Below are 19358 nucleotides of genomic sequence, written 5' to 3'. Positions count from 1 at the left end.
TACAGGGGGGCACAGCGGGACGTAGGAGCGATATTTGAAAAAAAACCTTCTCTGAACCCTCTCGAGCTCTGCTATGTCTGCCTTGTTCACAGGAGACCAGAACTGCACACAGTACTCCATGTGTGGTCTGACCAGTGATTTGTAAAGTGGTAGCACTATGTTCTCATGATGGGCATCTATGCCCCTTTTGATGCAACCCATCATCCTTTTGGCCTTGGCAGCAGCTGCCTGACATGTTTTTACAGCTTAGTTTGCTGTTCACAAAATTTCCTAGGTACTTTTCCATGTCAGTGTTACCCAGTGTTTTACCATTTAGTATGTACAGGTGACTTGCATTATTCCTTCCCATGTGAAAAACCTTATATTTGTCAGTGTTAAACCTCATCTGCCACTTCTCTGCCCAAGCCTCCAATCTCTGTAGTAGTATACAGTGTTAATTACTTTACACAGTTTAGTGTCATCTGCAAAAATTTATATTTTACTATGCAAGCCTTCTACAAAGATCATTAATAAATATATTGAAGAGAATAGGGCCCAATACTGACCCCTGAGGTACCCCACTAGTGACAGTTACCCAATCTGAGTGTATACCACTAATAACCACCCTCTGTTTTCTATCATTGAGCCAGTTACTTACCCACTTACAGACGTTTTCTCCCAGTCCAAGCATTCACATTTTATATACTAACCTTTTATGTGGTACAGTGTTAAATGCTTTGGAGAAGTCCAGATATACGACATCCATCGCCGCTGTCAAGTCTAGAACTTATCTCCTCATAGAAACTAATTAAATTAGTTTGGCATGACCGATCCCTCATGAAGCCATGCTGATATGGCGTTATTTGCTTATTTCCATTGAGATGCTCTAAGATAGCATCTCTCAGAAAACCTTCAAACAGTTTACCCACAACAGATGTTAAACTTACCGGCCTATAGTTTCCAGGCTCTGTTTTTGGACCCTTTTTGAATATTGGCACCACATTTGCTATGCGCCAGTCCTGTGTAACACTCCCTGTCAGTATAGAGTCCGCAAATATCAGAAATAAGGGTCTGGCTATGACATTACTTAATTCTCTTTGGATACGGGGTGTATGCCATCTGGTCTTGGCGATTTGTCTATTTTAATCTAAGTCGCTGTTGTACTTCTTCCTGGGTAAGACAGGGCACTTTTAATGGGGAATTTACTTTTACATTCTGCATGTCCCAGTTAGTTATGCCTATGGCCTCTCTTAGTTGGCTAAATTTAGCTTTTTTGAAGTTTGGTATTTTTGTTCCTCCCTGAAGAAACACTCTTTTGAATGATAATTGGAAGGCTATGTCTGACCAGCTGAAGGGCTCATTCACACAACCGTATGAAAGGGTCCGTATCCGTTCCTCAATTTTGTGCACCCCACATCACGGATGCAGACTCATTCACTTGAATGTGTCTGCAATCCAGAAGATCAGTGCAAAACGGAGGCACGAAACCCCAGGGAAGCACTACGGAGTGCTTCCATGGGGTTTCTGTCCGTGCTTCCGCACCGCAAAAAAAATAGAACATGTCCTATTTTTTTTGTGGTGCGGACAGATCACGGGCCCATTCATGTTGAATGGGTCTGGATCTGTCGCGGCAGCTGAATCCATAGTGCACGTGCATTGGGAACCACAAATCGCGGCCATGTGAATGAGCCCTTAGACTGTGCATGGACACCCCACCACCGGGTGACAACCAGTTGGACCTTTATTCATAACCTTTTAGCAAGAATAATAGCAGAATGGCACAACATAGCAAGAAGAAATGTTTGAGAATTGTCATTGTATGTGGAATACAGGCCTTTATTCAAACAGATATGTCAGGAGAGGAGACAGGACATCTTTACAATTTAAAACGTTGCAGGTTTTGTCACGTACCACCTCACGGTTAAATGTGTCTCTTTGTGTCCCTCCACAAGGACACAGTCTTTTCTCTGTTCCAGGGAAAATGTTGAGGCCTTGTCTTAAGAAAGGGGTGATCCATGGGAAATTCTAGAGAGCAGCAATGCACGTACTATTTATTGCAGCCGTGTAAACAAAATCTCAATGAAAAAAAGTTAATGACCTGTATCTGACAAGAGCCTGCTGGGAATGTTTTAGAGCGGCGAGGATCCGTTCACCATGCAGAGAATCTCTTACATTACACACACCGGGCTTCTCACAAAAGGCCCCGCGTGAAGCACTAACAGGAAATAATGGATTTAAGAACGCCATCTTAAGAAAATTAGTCTTCGCACAAAGTGAGGCAGATTTATTATTTCGCTAGAAGTTGTTTGTCAAAAGGTTATATTACAAATGACATCGCAATAATAGGGACACTTTAAAGGCGCGTTTACACTGCGCTGATGAGCAGACGACTGTAAGGAAGAAAGCGTTCCTTCCCGACAACTGCCTGCTCTTTCAGTGGGGGTGAAGTTCTGCATTTGCATGTAACGATCACCTCCACAGTATGAGGAGGAGCGATGGCTATTGCTGTCACTTGTTCTCCTACAGTCGCATTGTTTTTGGGCACCAGAAACAAAAATTTAGGTGTCCGCATAAACGTCAGTTTCACCCGATGAACGCGCGTTTCTCTCGTTCTGTGGCACGTTTACACAGGCAGATTATTGGGAACAAGCATTCGTGTGCTCTCAATCATCGGCTGTGTATATTCAGAATTGGACAATTTTGAATTTTTTTTTTCGGTAGTAGTACAAGTAGCATCACAGGGGGTGACCCCGCATGGCTTGTTATTACCAGCTAGAATCTAAAAAAATAAATCATTTTATCTCACCAAGGTAGAATAAACATACAATAGGCCAAACCTTATATAGAGTGGATATAAGATCTGCCAGTGGAACAAAAGAAGACCGCAATCCTATAACTTTGTACAGAAAAAAAAAATGCAAAAATAAAAAAAATTCTAAAACATCAACAATATACAATATGCCTGAAAATCACATTGGTGGAGTCATGAGTTTGGAACAGTTTTTTTTTATTTTTTTTATTTTTTTATAGAGCATTTGTCAGCAGGATCAACCCTTCTAAACCAGGCATAATGCCAAGAGTAGAACAATACTTATTTTATGATCCTCCGCTGCAGGTTCCTGGTGACTGGCTCTCTTTGAGGAGATGAATCTTGTGACAATGCTCCGTTTGAACAGTAGACAACTAAATGTCTTAAGACCAAAGATATCCAGACTGAAATAACAAAAGAGCCTTGCGGCTTCAAACACCTCCACAAAGCGTTTTCGGTTACACCCAGCCATAAACATCCAAGAGATCATGGATCATTGATCGGACGTGCAAATACAGACATTGACATCAGCGATAGAAACTGTTTGCTTAAACTTTTCTATTTTACATATGGAAAGTACCAAAATCTTAAATAGAACCTATAACGTTTCCTGACAAGTCTGGTTTAGTTTAGTTGCATTCCCAACTTAATAATGATTCTGGAGCATCTATTCTTATAACTCTATGTTGCGGCATTCCTTTATTATTCCTGCTAGAAATGTACAAATGAATTGTTAGCAATTTGCAATGAAGGTCAAGATGGGGGTTACCAGTTGGGGTGTGTCCCTGCACAGTCTGAAACCAGCAGCACTGATCAGAGAGTGTCAAACTATTCGGGGACACGCCTCCAACTGGTAACACCCATCTGGACTTTCATTGCAAACTTCTATTCACTCATACACTTCTAGCAGGAATAATAAAGGAATGACAAAACATAAGAACAGATGCTCCAAAATTTTTACAAGGAAATGCAACAAGTTAATAAAAACAGACATGTCAGGATAGGTTAAAACCTTGTAATGGAGTGTTATGTGTATGATTTTTTTCTTTAATTTAAAGATGGCCATGCACATTGGACACAAGTTGTTTAATGGTTGAACAACCCCTATGCCATGCACCGCCCCTCTTTCAACCCCTATGCCATGCACCGCCCCCTTTTTCAATCCCTATGCCATGCACTGCCTCCTCTTTGAATCCCTATGCCATGCACCGCCCCCTCTTTCAACCCCTATGCCATGCACCGCCCCCTCTTTCAACCCCTATGCCATGCACCGCCCCCTCTTTCAACCCCTATGCCATTCACTGCCCCCTCTTTGAATCCCTATGCCATGCACCGCTCCCTACATTAGCATGTGACGGGGGTCTGCTGGGAGCCAATAGTGGATTTGAGTATGCTTTAAAGGGGTATTCCCATCACAATGATCACTGTTAAATCTGTTAATGATTTGACAGTGATCATTTTTGTAAATACATTTTATTACCCAATTCCCACCCTTTTTGAGAAAATAAGTCCCCTCTTACCTGATTGTTGTCCACCGTCTCCACTGGTTACGGCCACCTCTTGCCTGTCGAATCCCATGGCCGCGCTTGCGCAGAAGACTGAAGATTTTCTCCCGGCCGGGCAGCGCAATTTCCTGAACGCGCATGCCGCCGTGCATGCGCCATTATGACTTCCTCGTGGCCAGTATAGTACAGAGCCGCGAACGCGCACACCGGCTCTGTACTATACAGGCCAGGAATAAGTCACCATGGCGCATGCGCGGCAGCGTGCGTGTTGAAGACAGCGCGCAGCCCGGCTGGGAGAAGACGTCAATGAAGCTGAGTGAGCCCGCCCAGCCGAATCCAGGAAGTGAATGTCGCGCTCGCTGCAGGTAAGTATAAAAACTGTTGATGGGAATACCCCTTTAAGTAATGGATCAGATTACAGATTTATATCACTATAAAAATAGTTATTTCTTCTGTGTTCCAAAGAAGAAAAACTTGAAGGTACTCCTTTAGCTACATAAGAAAGCCTACGGTTGGTGCCACCTTCCTATCTTCAGTCCCTCAATGCAAAGGGGAAGGACCAGGGCATAGCAAGGATACTGGGAAATGACCTTATGTAATATCTCTGAAATCAGAATTGCTCCCCATATAAGATCCATTGTCTCACCTAGTATATGGATAGACATCTACAAAGATAAAGAAAGCTTGGGTCAGCATAAATGTCTGTTGTCAAATATTTTGTACAATTCCTACATGCAGCACGGTGGCTCAATGGTTAGCACTCTTCCCTTCCAGCACTGGAGTTTTAGGTTCAATATGACCAAGGGCAACATCTGCATGGAGTTTGTATGTTCTCCTTGGGTTCGTGTGGGTTTTCTTCCCACTCTCCAAAAACATACAGATCAATTGGCCCCATTGTCTGCGGTTGAGGTACAGAATATCTCATCACTATATAAGTGATGGGAAATACATGTTTAGATTTAAATATCAATTTTAACAGACTTTCTGGAAACTTTTAACATTTTCAACATAATTTGAAGTAAATCTTTATTTTTATTTTTTTTGTTTCTAAGAGCTTACAATCAAATTATTTTAACCCAGGTTCAGAGAGATTAAAAGATTTGCCTTAAGGTCATGTAGCTAGTGAGTAACTGAAATCCGGCCACTTCAAAGGCAGGGAAATCACATTGCCTTAATGAAATATCTTTACCCTGTTTACCAAAGGTTAAATGTATCAAAGGGTAGGGCACTGAAAACAGCATTAGATCAGAGACCTCGCAGAAAACGGATTTGGAAGATAATCTATCACTTCAAGCTTCATCCCAATGAAAACATTGCTTTAGCTGGTAAACCGTCAAAATTAAAATGCCAAAGAGCATGAAATCAAAACTGCCAGTGTCTGGTCCAAGAACAATATATTTCAGTTGCATCAAGGCCTAATGGATGCATAATGGGTTGGTTACCTATAAATTCCAATTTATGGCAAGACCAGATGTAGCCAAGGACGTCACTGGTCAGACGTAGCCTGTCCTTCAAATTTAGGCACCTGCAAGGGGTTGTAAAATAAGGAAGCTAATGGCTCCTTTTGCGCCCATCAGACACCCATTATAATGTATAGTTAAGTGGTCCATAACTAGGGCAGACAAAGTAATGAGAAAAACTTTGCCTTTCAGCTAGTAGACTGAGATCAAATGGGTCCTAAGAAGTCCACACTGCTCTGGAGTGGTGATTAAATGACCCCCTGTTAAGGCCCCTTTTACACGAGTGATACGGATTGTGTCAGGGAAAAACTTGTGTACAGTGGGCATGCGTTTTTTTCCATCCGGGTGGCATGTGTTTTATCAGGCGCAAGAAGAAAAACTGAAGAATAACAATCTACATCTCCTAGTAACCATCAGTGACAAACACATTGCATCTGGATGCCTTCCGTTTTTCACACTCACTTCTATGGAGCCAGAGCTGTGGGAAAAATGCACAATATAGAACATGCTGCGATTTTTTTCCTGAAAGTAAATTCAGTCCGGATGCAATGTGTTCACAACAGGCATCGCATCTGGACGCACAACTCACTCATGTGAAAGAGCCCTAAAGCTGCTGACTGGGGAAGAATGCCCACTAAGGATGAAGAAGTCAAAACAGCTTCCTTAAGGACCACCAAGGAGACCTTTAATAAGGACCTGTAACTTCTTTTGACATGTCCATTTTAGTAACTACCGTATTTTTTGCTTTAAAAGACGCACCTGGTGATAAGACGCACCTAGGTTTTTGAGGAGGAAAATAAGAAAAAAATATTTTGAACCAAAAGGTGTGCTTTTGGTAGGTTTTGAACTAATGGTGGTCTGTGGATGACGCACTGTTATGGGGGATCTGTGGATGACGCACTGTTATGGGGGGGATCTGTGGATGACACTTATAAGTGTCATCCACAGAGCCCCATAAGTGTCATCTACAGATCCCCCAACAGATGCATCAGTGTGGAGGGAGGAGGCGGGGCCACTCATGGCGGGGCCCGGTGCAGTGACTCTACTCTAATACACCGGGCCCCACAACTGTTAAACATTTAATCTGATCTATATCATTGTATATGCTCTGTACGGTACTTACTCTAGTACCGTAGGTATAGCATTAAGACGGCGCAGACCGGCATCTCCTTCGGTCATGCGCCGCCTGTCGCAGCTCCCTCCTCATGCGCCGCCTGCCCCAGCTCCCTCTGTCATTCGCCACCTGCCTGTTCATTCATAAAGTGAGATAGGCAGGAAGGCGGCGCATGAGGAGGGAGCTGGGGCAGGCGGCGCATGACCGAAGGAGATGCCGGTCTGCGCCGTCTTAATGCTATACCTACGGTACTAGAGTAAGTACCGTACAGAGCATATACAATGATATAGATCAGATTAAATGTTTAACAGTTGTGGGGCCCGGTGTATTAGAGTAGAGTCACTGCACCGGGCCCCGCCATGAGTGTCCCCGTCTCCTCCCTCCACACTGATACTTCGCTGGCCGCGCTGTGCAGCATAGCAGCCAGCGAAGTATTCGCTTTATAAGATGCACGGCCATTTCCCCCCCACTTTTTTGGGGGGGAAAGTGCGTCTTATAAAGTGAAAAATACAGTACTTGCTTTCCGCATGTAATAAAAATTCTGGAGTATTTATTTTTAGAACGCTATGTTGTACCATCCATTTATTATTTCAGCTAGAAGTTATGAATGAATTACTAGAATTTTGCAATGAAGGTCCAGATGGGTGTTACCAGTTGGGAGTGTGTCCCTGAACAGTGTGACATTGTCTAATCAATGCAGCCAGTGTCAGACTGTGCAGGGACAACCCCCCAACTGATAACAGCCATCTGGATCTTTACTAAAAATTGTTGGCAATTCATTCATAACTTCTAGCAGGAATAATAAAGGAATGGCACATTATGGAGTCATAAGAATGGATGCAACAGAATTGTTATTACATGGGGAATGCAAATACCGTATTTTTCGCACTATAAGACACACCTGCCCATAAGACGCACCTAGGTTTTTGAGGAGGAAAATAAGAATTTTTTTTATTTTGAACCAAAAGGTGTGCTTTTGGTGGGTTTTGAACTAATGGTGGTCTGTGGGTGACACCGTTATGGGGGATCTGTGGATGACACTTATGTAGTTTCTAAAACTAACATGTCAGGAGAGGTGACAGGTCCTCTTTAAGGCTATATTCACATGTGGCAGATTTGTTGCAGACATTTCAGTAACGTTCCCATTCATAGGAATGGGGTTTGCAGAAATCCAGGTACTTACTGCAGAAACAACTCCCGGTCTACAGTCATATAGATATGTACGTCGACTATGGCTCCAGTGTCCAGACTAGGGAACAGTCCGGCTCCTGTAAACTGCCATATAGGCTCCATGTCTATGTGCAGGAGTCCAAAAGTGTGAAAAACAACCTCAAAATGAATGCTTTATAGTAATATATACCCACATGCCACAAATAATAACCTTCCTTTTACTAATCGCATTGATGCTTTAGAATATCTAAAATAAAATATCACAAAATAAGGAAGGCAAAGTGCAACATCTCTCACTCGTACCACTTCCAAGGAGTGTATATATATATATATATAACAACTGATAAGAGTCTCCAGCGTTTATCTGAGTGTCACTGCCCTCCATTACATTGATAATCTAAACAGCAAGTCTGTACTGGCGTCTTAGCTTTTAGCAAATGGGTTAAATTTAGTCTTGTATGTGGCTGCTGGATTTCCAGTACATAAAGAGCACCCGTTACCGTTGCTTGCACCTGATGACAGAATGAAGGAGTTATGCATCCGGAAGACAGAGGGCCGACACTGCTGTCAGGTTACACACCGGACCAGAGGTAACACTCCACTCACTCTGGAACTGAAATCTCAGGTTTTAAGAATAACAGAAGCGGGGTCGGCTGGAGGATGAGCTTAGGAAAGGCCATCAGCAGAACCAGTCTTGTAGTACAGAAACTGGCTGCCAGAGATTGAGAGGCCTGAAGGTCTTACATAGGGTGTGAATGAGACACCTATACCTGGATTAAGATGGCAGCTAATCATTCGAGGATAATCAATAAATCGAATAATCATTCATTTCGATATCACTAAGAGGGCTGACTGATAATAAAAAATGTCATACAACAGCTTAAAATAAACTAACTGTAATACACGCTCTTTTTTTCCACTGCTGTGCTCAATATTGCTGGTCCGGTACTGGGCGGTGAGGTCCCGGGATACGGCATGTAACTGCTTCAGCCAATCAATAAGAAGATCCATCAGTATGTATGATACCTATTGCATTCTCCTCCATTAAAGAAACCGGTTACAGGCATCTCAAAGTACAACTTGCATACAAATAATTCAGCTCCTAGAGGAAGCCTGTCAGTTTAAATTATGTTTTTATGTTAAACATTTTTAAAGGGGTTGTCTCATCATGGACAATGGTGGCATATCAAGAACGCAGCACCGCAAGGTGGTGGCTGGAGGACTCCGGTCCGGCCACTACCAAGCTGGCTCCCCATAGAAGTGAATGGAAGCGTACCACGCATGCGTGGCCCCTGTTCCCATTCATTTCTATGGGGCAGACGGAAATAGCCGAGCCAGCGCTTGGTTATTTTCACCAGCCCCATAGAAAATGAATGGAGGGCGGCTGTGCATGCGCAGTGTGCCCTCCTTCACTTGCGGGGCTCTGTTCTTGATATAGGTGCGGGTCCCAGTGGTGGGAGCAGCACCTATAAGACAACATAGCAACATTGTACATAAGGCCGAAAAAAAGACATTTGTCCATCCAGTTCGGCTTGTCACCCTGCAATGGGGGCATATCCTAGCCCCCTAGGTGTGAAAGTAGCCTAAGAAGCAGGAATAGATGCTGGAAGCTGTAAATCATTATCTGTGATGTATCTATGACGAGGACGTGAGATTACTCACCACACAATGCACCAGAAAAATAACAGTTTATATATTTTACAAATTTGCCATTAATCTGCAAAATTTATTTGACTGGGATAATTTTAATTAATTAACACTATGGCACATGGGCTGCTGAAAGCATAGGCTAAATCTTGGCCTCTATAAACCCCCCCCAATAGTCTCCACTTCACAAAAAAAAATTAATTAAAAAACCTCCCGATTGTTTTCACTATTTAAACAGTATAATAGGTCATCCAAGCTGAAATACCTAACGTACCTGCCTGTGGCAATCATTTCCACATCATCACACTTATGATCTAGAGGTCAACCATGTTAATATGAAAACAAGAGAATTAAGCTGCAAATATTAGATTATTTTATCCCTGATCTACAAGTCACTCCCTATACGGCCGCTTCCCCGTGGCTCAGGGATCTCTATAAAGCTCCGTATCTGTGGATTGTCATTATAACAGAAAATAAAATTATATACAGAGATAATTGCTGTGTAATTACAACCCCATACTATGGAAAATTACAATTAGGCCCACTTGGCAGACAAACTTCACTGAAGGCTTCAAACCAGGATTTACCTTGGTTGACCTTTGTTTAACTATTCCAAACCAGGATTTTATTTTATTTTTATAAAAAAAAAAAAAAAAAAAAAAAAAAAAAAAAAGGATACGGATTTAAAACCATGACCATACACTGGGCTTTTCCAATCCTGGATTCTTCTCTGTAAGGCCTCATACACACACCTGTATTTTCCATACATGTCCTAATCTGGTCGACATTGCGGATCAGAATAGTTTTTTCTATTAATGAGAGCGAGAAAACTGCGGAATGCAGAAGGTATCCATATTTTGTGGATCTGTTGTCTATGGACCAAAATACAGACACGGCCGTAAGCACGGAGGCTGCGCCATTTTGTCTGGTAAAATGCCGAGCCCCGTGATGAAAATCAGAGGGACTGCATCAGTCAGCAGGTATCTTCATGTCTGTGAACAGATCTGGCACTTCTGTCATTTTTGTTGTTCTGATCCAATAGCAAAGCAGAATGGAAATAAAAACCGCACATCGGAACAACGCCTAAAAGTGCTATTTGTATATATCTAGTCGCCTATCATTTATATATCCACTTAAGTTCCTGTCCTCCACCTAATTTTGCCATCTCATACACATCCTCACATTAAAGCGTCTGTCAGTTAAACAAAAACTGAGACAGCCCCTGAAATGTGGCAACCTAACAAAAGGAGCAATACTCACCCCTTTTCTCCCCATCGCTTCTAGCGCTAAGATGCTTCCACTGCTGATGTCATCTTCCTGGCTGCAGCAGTGCGTGCATCTTCCATGCATATTGTCACTGTGCAGCCAATCACTGGCTTCAGCAGTACACAGGAAGTCACTACTGAGACCAGTGATTGGCTCTAGCGGTGACCTATGTGCACAGAACCTCACTGCTACAGCCAGGAAAAGCAGTGGGAGGACAGACGCTCAGCACTGAAAGAAGCAGTGGAGAAAAGGGCTAGGAATATTATACTATTTTACCATATGTACAGGGTTTTTTTCTACTTGAACAAGGCCTTTAAAAAGGGATTCTGTCACCAGATTAAACCCTATTAAGCTAGCTGACATGAGCGATGTGCTAATGTCAGCTAAACCTAACTAGCCTATTCCTACTTTTATCTATGCCCCCAATACGCCAAAAAAATAACTTTGCTAATTAGCCTCTAGGAGCGGGGGGAGGGGGGGGGGCACCTTTGTCGCCTCCCTCCAAGCCAGGCAGCGCTCGCTTCTGTCTGCCAGCCCTGTGCTCTGCTGAAATCTTGCACCGTTCAGTATTCAGCACAGGCATGGTGAGGAAGCTGGCAGTCTGCGAGCGTCTTTCCCTCACCGCGCCTGCGCTGAATGCTGAACTGTGCGAGATTTCACCAGAGCACAGGGCTGGCAGACAGATGTGAGCGCTGCCTGGCCCTGTCAATCAGAACTTGGAGGGAGGCGACAAAGGTGGGAGAATGGAGCCTCTAGGAGCAGGAACAACGCCCCCCCCCCCCCCGCTCCTAGAGGCTAATTAGCATATTATAAAGTTAGATTTCTTGCGTATCGGGGGCATATGTAGTGTCCTACTAGGTAGGAGTGGGCACTACACAAGGGTCAATTGGGTCACGTGTTACTCCTACTCCTAAGGGAAAGTGGCATTATATTTAACTATGTATTTTCTATGTGTTTTGATATGTATTGTTCCCCTGAGACATGTACAGCAGGCCTATTGGGGTGTTAGTGTAGCATCCTAGACACTAGAGGGAGATAGGGAGCCCCTAGTATAAATGTCCAGGCCCAGACAGGGAGGAGTTAGTCTGTAGTCAGGAGTCTGTGGAGACAGAAGTGAGAAGGCACCAGCCCAGGATATGCTGAGGGCCTCCTCCTGACATGCAGCTAGATAGTCCAGGCTTCTAGTTGCTACCAGGAGGCTAGTGGAGGGATTCTAGCCTGCCTGAAGTTTCCCTGAGTCTATGTCAGCTTAGAAGAGTCACCCCAGTAGAAGAGATGTGCCTCCTGGGAGAAACCTGCAGTTCCCACATGCCAACAGAGCCACTGCAATACCAGAATAAAAACCAAAGCAAGCAAGGGAGTAGATATAAGCTTCATGGAAATGCTACCCAGGTTAGGTTCCAATTCAAACTGGGCAACACCGGCATGGCACACATACGTTCTCCCTATACTTGTGTGGGTTTCCTCTGCATTATAGCATGGATCTAATGGAACACTATGCTATGATTTAAACTTACAATGTTAGTTTATTCAGGACTGTAATGCCTCCTTTGGAGATGCTGCTGAGTAAATACACATACAGTTAATAATACACAGTCTAAATATTTAGTCAAGCGGTGTATCCTGCAGATATACAATATACATTATATAAATCCCCTATAGCTGTTTACCTTTAGATCATCTATTTTTCTAAGAGTTAATTCAGATACCCTCTCCCAGGGTTTTCAGCCTCCACTTGTCTGTAAATGGTTACTAGGCCATATGCCATTAAGCCCTTTCATTTCCTCTCTGCCTTGTTATCTGTTGGGAGGTTGAAAGGCAGAACAGAGTTTTATTGTGTCTACCTTCAGCAGCAAAACAAGGACAGACAAAAGAAGGAATGACCCATCTGCAGGCCTGCTCATCAAGATGCCTACTAATCTGACGGTTCCCATTAAATCTCCAGCTAAACAAACACAAACTAAACCCATCATGGTATCCATTAGTAGAAGGAAGTATTCGACTGTATACAGATGCGGGCACCTAACCACAGTTAATAAAAGGCAACAAAAACACTGAACTACCAGGCACCCTAGAATATACAATACTGAACCACCAGGCACTCTAGGATATAAAGAGCTGAACCATCAGGCATCCTTAAATGTAAGGGTGGCCCACCAAAAAGTTGCCCGTCTCCAATATCTCCAAATCAAGTTGCCCAATAGTAAAATCTTTCTTAGTTGTCCATAACAACCAATCAGAGCTCAGCTTTAATTTTTTCAGAGCCTTGTGGGAACTGAAAGCTGAGCTCTGATTGGTTGCTATGGACAACCAAGACAGATTTACTATTAGGCAGTTTGATTTGGAGATCTTGGAGGTGGGCTACCGAATGGTGGGCCACCCTATATTACACAACACTGAACTGCCAGATACCATAAGATATAAAGCAATGAAGCAGAAGGTACCCTAGAATACTCACTATTGAACCACCAGGCACCCTATGATATACAGAACTGAAGCAGAGGGCACCCTAGAATATACAACTTGAACTATTACATACCCGAAGAAACTTAAAAGAATTCTTATTATAAGAAATAGTAGTATCTGATTTTGCTAGGCCTGAAATAGTTATTTCTTGTTTCCACCCTAGCAGGAGATATTAGCATGTAAATGCATGAGCTCAGGCAAACATCCTGATAATGAATTTAGCTCTGGGTATATGGCAAGATACATCCAATAAACCCTACATCTCTTAAAGGAGCCTTCTGCAAATGAACAAATGGATAAAAAATAAAGCCCTGAAGCATTACTTGAAGTCAAAACTGACCTTCTCCCTGCAAAGGAAAACAAGCACATTAATGTCTCCTTCGTTGGCCACTACTGGAGAATGAAAGGTCATCCTTGGTAAATATCTCCGTGAGGCCTCTCAGGTAGCCCCTATAACTCCCACAGCGTAGAAACTCCTTTTAGTTTTATCACAGAGACCTTCATAAATTAGAGCAAATTCAAACTAGAAAATCCCTGCCATATAAAACCTCAGCCCAAATACATTATCTACATCACAACAGGGCACAAATATAAATTGCAGCCATGGTCCGACCAATCAAAAGTCCTCTCCTAGAGCGAATATATGTACAGTCAATTCAAAATGTGCATTTTAAGAGCATAGCCACATAGCTTTACACAGATCTTCTTACACTTTATTTGCCCATTTCTTTTGATGTGCAATGAATTCCTGGAGACTGTCCTGACCAAGGTCAAGGCCACCACAGTAATATATCCATTCCATTTGTTTTACAGATTCACAGATTTTAAAAGAATATCCTCACCCATAAAATAACTTAGCTTTATGTCAGGAAACTGCAATTCTTTGTACTACTCTCAACAGGTGGTAAGGGCATTAAAAGTCCATCGCTCCACCCAATCACTGCACATGTTAAGGTCTCAGAACTGAATTTTAAAGTGCAGAATGAAAAGCCAGTGTTGTCCACTCGGGTCGAGCACTTATGTATTACGGATACACCTAACATGGGCACAGATGGAGGGGGGCTGGTGACCTAAAATGCAATTTGTAGGTGATAATTGCTAATAAATTGCATTAGTTCACAACCCACACTGGAAATTGAGTGTCAAAGTACAGGTCTTCAAATTGCCAGACAAAAGAAGAGGCTTAAGAAATATTGAAAAGAAAAAAAAAAAAAAAAAAAGTTTTCCTAAGTAAATAAAAATATAGTGTAATTTTGGTAAATATATTTGTGTATAGAAAAAAAAAGTATATTTTTACACTATTGATTTAATATTATATTTAATACACAAATGCAAAATAAAAAAAAATTAAGATCCCAAGTATGGCATGAAAGGGAGTAAGTATACAGATGCCCACCTCAGGCAGACAATTGTTGGGAGTGAAGCGTTCCTTCCTGGCAATCGCCTACTCGCTAGCGGAAGAGACCTCTGCTATTATGTGCAGTGATCTCCTCCGCAGCAGGGGAGGAGCAATCGCTATGCCATTACTCGTCCCCATGATATACTGTGGTTTGCCGGTGGCAGATCGTAATTAGACAGGACGATCTGCCGCCGACAAACTCTGATCTTTCAGCGTGCTGACAGATCTGGATCGTCCGATGTCTGTTCATCAGGCAATCGGCGGTGGAATTACACTGCAAGATGACCGCTTACTACGAACGCTCATTAGCGATGATCGGGGAGAAAATCTGCCCATGTAATACACCTTTAAGAGTAAAGAGTGTAAGGACATCAATTGATTAGAATCAGCACTGAAACACAAAACCAACTAAAGGAACAAAAGCACAACACAAATTCTGTTTGTTTTATATACAACTGTGTGATAAAACCAGCACAAGGGTCATACATTCAACCAGTATTTGTAATGACATCCATTCTGTCCTTGACCCTTATGGCGCAGTCAAATGCTCGCTAATCCCTTTTACTTATGAATTGAATGCTTTTATCCCATCATATTTATCCGCCTTGTATGATCATATATTTATAGCTGCACCAGAGCACACACACGAGAACAACTCAACCACCCATATAAAAAAAAGACAATGCAGGATCAATTCTCCAACATTCTGCCTTACTCAAATACAAAAGATACTGTGTCTGTAGCTTGTGAGATGGAAACAAAGTCATCTCAACTTTCCAGAAGGAGGACATTAAATGCCTTCAAGCCACTTCAGAGAGGCTGACAAGCACACAGTGACATACAGCACCATCGCCTTTGCTTGCAAATATTTACATTTTGTTGTATAGAATAAGAACTCAAAGATTACAGCAATAAATCTTAAGGGACAAAGGCCTAATGACCTACCCCCTTAGATCTATTCAGTCCTAAAATATGGCATGCCAAGTCTAGGAAGCTAAGATGTTGCTCCTTTACAAAGGAACGTCTATGCATATGTATTTTGTGTACACGTTACCTATACATACTAATGCTAATGTTTCTGCTGACTTCTACATACTTAAGGTGGCCATACACATTAGACTAAAGTTGATCGAAACAGACAATTTCAAGCAAAACATTCGCCGGGTGAAATTTAAGAACTATCATTTTAAACGATAGACCATTATCATCTTAAAAGTCAGTCGAGTTTAATATTTTTGTCCAATAGTCAGAGGAAAGATAGTTCGCGGATGAAAGATCTTTCTTTGAAGAACGTTACCATCCATCGTCCAGTTTTATTGACCGTGTATGGGCACTTTGAACAAAGTTGTCGGCCAATATGGAGTAAAATGTGTCTGTGAAAGGGACGCTCACCAGATGTTTGTTCAACCATCAACAAACTTCTACTTAATGTTTATGTCCATCTCTAACATGGCCATATACATTAGTCTAAAGTTGATCAAAATGAACAATTCCAACCAAAACGACTGCTTGTTGGGTGAAACTTAACAATTAAATTGCTCATGGACAGATCTTTCTATGAAGGAATGGTCCCAGAAAGATTTCCTATCACCTAGTTTCATCAAACCATTATGGCCAAATTGAACATCCCTAAAGTTCAATATAGACTAAACTGTGTATGGCTGTGTCTGAAAAACCATCCTCCACCAGATGATTGTTCTACCATCAAGCAGCTTCTACTGAAATGTGTATGGCCAGCTTTGGTGGAAAATACAGCCTCTGAAGTGCTGGAACAAAGTGCATAACCCTGTCAGGAGCCTACTTATCTCCATGAGCAGGTCCTCACCCAACACAGTATTATAACATTCCCAGACCCTAAATCACGATGATGAAAAAGCACCCACCCAATACATGTATATATAATAAACCAAATCTATACTCTGACAGTTCATTCAAACAGTTCGGAAGAAAAAAGAGGTTTCCATTAATTATACGCAGATGGGGAACGATTAAGATAAAGTAACTAGTTTAAACCAGCATTCATAAGAAGATAGCTGGGAGGAAAATCCACCATCTGCTCTATCATACCCTTTAAATCTGAAATAGTTCAATTTTAAGCTCAGACCTGAAAATATTTACCATAAATTTCCTTTTTTTCCCCTTTTTACTGCCTTTGATCCTGGAAAAAGAAAGTCTTTGTAGGACTCTAAAACTCAATCCAAGCCATAAGGTCTTCAGAAATATTCCTTTAATCTTCCGGCAAAACCCAGTGGCTAAAGCCTTGGGATGGGAATCAGAGTTGAAATGAAAATGTGTCTTTAAGGACAATCAATTGTCTTAAGTGTCATGTAGTGCTTGGACTTAAAGTTGGTACCATTAATCCAAGTGTCAAATCAACCAGAAATAATAGGAAGAATACTAATCATTAGGATAATAAGTATCTTGTATGTTCCAGGACAGACGATCTGTACAGAAGATTCAGGGCACTCCAGATCTCGCCAGAGCAGGGATCTAGAGAAAGCCTCCGTCTTATTAATCTTGATTTATTTTTTTTGTTTCCTTCTTAGCAGTGAGAATTCAATTTCTTTTCAAGCCTCGGGGGCAGCGTTTTCATATCAGGATGACAGCAGAAAATCAGAAAAACAATCCAAAAAGGAATTTAAATATTAACAGGCAAGAAGGGGAAATGTCTTTGTTAGCATCGTCCCTGTAAACTCCACACCGAGCCGGGTCTGAGGACAAGCAGAGATCCACTGATGCCTTCTGCTGCAGATAATAAATATTACCGGGAGAAGTGCAAAATGTGCGGTGACCGAGCGCCGCAGCAGAACACGCAGCATCCACCTAATCCTCTCCTGCGCGCTAGATCCCCCTCTCGGATGTCTGGCTGCAGCGCACACATTCAGGCTTGTAGAGGGCTTGTCTTCCCGGTGCCCCACCAGGTCCAGAGAGGACATACAGGGGAGCGGAGGAGCGGAACCGACCGTGCAGAGATTGATGGATGAGCTGGGTGAATCTGCGCCGTGCAGCAGCCTCCCGGCCACAGGCTCCTCTCTGCTGCTCTGCACGTCGGGAACTGACAGGGAACCAGCACTACGCTTCTGTCTCTGCTCTGGTCGCCACACCCCCGGCACGCCTATCCAAGAGGGATGGCCAATGGGCAGTGAGTAAAGGAAGTGGGCGTGCCCGTGGTGGGAGGGGAAGTCTGAGGCTTTTCAGGACTGGGAACTCTCATTCTGTTTGATGCTGCTGTACATAGTGTATCCACAGCTATATAGACACACATCACCAGATGTACATACAAATATATACACAGCTATATAGACACACATCACCAGATGTACATACAAATATACACAGCTATATAGACATACATCACCAGATGTACATACAAATATACACAGCTATATAGACACACATCACCAGATGTACATACAAATATACACAGCTATATAGACACACATCACCAGATGTACATACAAATATACACAGCTATATAGACACACATCACCAGATGTACATACAAATATCCACAGCTATATAGACACATCACCAGATGTACATACAAATATACACAGCTATATAGACACACATCACCAGATGTACATACAAATATACACAGCTATATAGACACACATCACCAGATGTACATACAAATATACACAGCTATATAGACACACATCACCAGATGTACATACAAATATACACAGCTATATAGACACACATCACCAGATGTACATACAAATATACACAGCTATATAGACACACATCACCAGATGTACATACACATATACACAGCTATATAGACACACATCACCAGATATACATACACATATCCACAGCTATATAGACACACATCACCAGATGTACATACAAATATACACAGCTATATAGACATACATTACCAGATGTACATACAAATATACACAGCTATATAGACACACATCACCAGATGTACATACAAATATACACAGCTATATAGACACACATCACCAGATGTACATACAAATATACACGGCTATATAGACACACATCACCAGATGTACATACAAATATCCACAGCTATATAGACACACATCACCAGATATACATACAAATATATACACATCTATATACACACATCACCAGATGTACATACAAATATACACAGCTATATAGACACACATCACCAGATATACATACAAATATATACACATCTATATACACACATCACCAGATATACATACAAATATCCACAGCTATATAGACACACATCACCAGATGTACATACAAATATCCACAGCTATATAGACACACATCACCAGATGTACATACAAATATCCACAGCTATATAGACACACATCACCAGATGTACATACAAATATACACAGCTATATAGACACATCACCAGATGTACATACAAATATGCACAGCTATATATACATACGTCACCAGATATACATACAAATATACACAGCTATATAGACACACATCACCAGATGTACATACAAATATACACAGCTATATAGACACACATCACCAGATGTACATACACATATACACAGCTATATAGACATACATCACC

At 42.0% G+C, this 19358-nt stretch overlaps 1 protein-coding gene across 1 annotated transcript in view; it reads right to left on the bottom strand.

The window, feature by feature from the left end:
- Nucleotides 1–17853, bottom strand: part of FAM222A (family with sequence similarity 222 member A) — a 79551-nt gene extending 61698 nt beyond the window's left edge. Inside the window, exon 1 of the mRNA XM_044288732.1 lies at nt 16934–17853. The gene's annotated coding sequence lies outside the window, so the exon portion shown is untranslated. The remainder of the gene's footprint in view (nt 1–16933) is intronic.
- Nucleotides 17854–19358: the final 1505 nt, after the last annotated feature.

Source organism: Bufo gargarizans, chromosome 1, assembly GCF_014858855.1.
Source record: "Bufo gargarizans isolate SCDJY-AF-19 chromosome 1, ASM1485885v1, whole genome shotgun sequence".
Lineage (NCBI taxonomy): Eukaryota > Metazoa > Chordata > Amphibia > Anura > Bufonidae > Bufo > Bufo gargarizans.
The sequence above is the reverse complement of the archived record's forward strand: the minus strand, read 5'-3'. Positions and strand labels throughout refer to the sequence as shown.